This window comes from Emiliania huxleyi (genome assembly GCF_000372725.1).
Source record: "Emiliania huxleyi CCMP1516 unplaced genomic scaffold EMIHUscaffold_89, whole genome shotgun sequence".
NCBI classification, from domain to species: Eukaryota; Haptophyta; order Isochrysidales; family Noelaerhabdaceae; genus Emiliania; species Emiliania huxleyi.
The window spans coordinates 470,841-472,035 of record NW_005195368.1 but is presented as its reverse complement, the minus strand read 5'-3'; positions in this window follow the sequence as shown (position 1 = coordinate 472,035).

Sequence of the window (1,195 nt, the reverse complement as noted above, 5' to 3'; positions counted from 1 at the left end):
ATTTCGTACACTTTCTTAATCTTAGCTACAATGTCAACCCATGTGTCGCTGTTTTTTATTGTTAAATTTACAGATGGCCATTCGTCTTCGCGTTCGCCGTCTGCGCCTTGAGCTTCGCCACCTTCGCCTTCCTCTCCCGCTCCGCCGCCGCCTCCCGGTCCTCGCGGCGGTCCGCCAGGGGATCGTCGCCGCCGTCGTCAGCCACGATCATGGCCGTGACGGCCTCGCCCGCCATATCGTTCTTGGCCTCTGTCGATCGCTCGTCCCAAAAGTCGCGAAAAGTCGCCAAAAGCGGCGGCGAGTCGCAATCACCCGCCCGCCGTCCCGGCGGTCCCGCAGCTCGCGCGAATCTCCCTCTTAACCCACACTTAACATCTATATAAGGGATCCCTACCCGAGGTTACGATTACGATTAACTTTCTTAAACTTTCTCGATAGAGTTGCCGAAGGCACTTGAGCACTTGAGCACTGGATAGGGTCGATTCCGCATGGAACGGGACCCCTCGATCGTCTCGCCCACCCTCACTCACTGGTGTGTTCATTGGGAGGGGGTCATAACAAACACGGTACAGGATCGAGGTGCACGCTGCAGAGAAGCAGTGTCGTCCCCCCTCTCCCCGACGGCGATGGCGGTGTGACCGATCGAGCTACAAGAGGAACTTGTTCAGCAGGATCCGGAGTTGGTCAGATGCACTACCTCACTGGGCATGAGACCACCGTACGACGCATCCATCACCGTCTCGGATTTGTGTGCGGGAAGTGTGGAGTCGAACCACTCCGGGAACCGGGATGGGGCAAGCCCATCGATTTGAGTTGTGCTTTCCTCGCCTGCAAGAGACAGTGGGGGGGTGCAGTCTTCGCTCTTGGCATGGTCGGGGCGGGGTGGGGGGAAGCGGGTTTCAGCCGGTCGAGGAACATAGACATAGCAACTTGTAGACGTACTACGCACACAAAAAGCCGGGACGTTACCCGCGTCCCCGGCCGCACGCACCAGGACCATTGCAGGCATCACTATTCGGACCCGGGCAGTCTTCGTGCCGCACGTCTATGATCGCGTGACGGTTGTTGTCTGCGTCTCCGGGTTCGCTTCCCCCCCCCCGGGCACGACCCTGCAATGAGCGAGGACTGCTCCTCCGCACTGTCTCTTGCAGGAGAGGAAAGCTCCCCTGAAATCGATGGTTGGATGTAAACATAT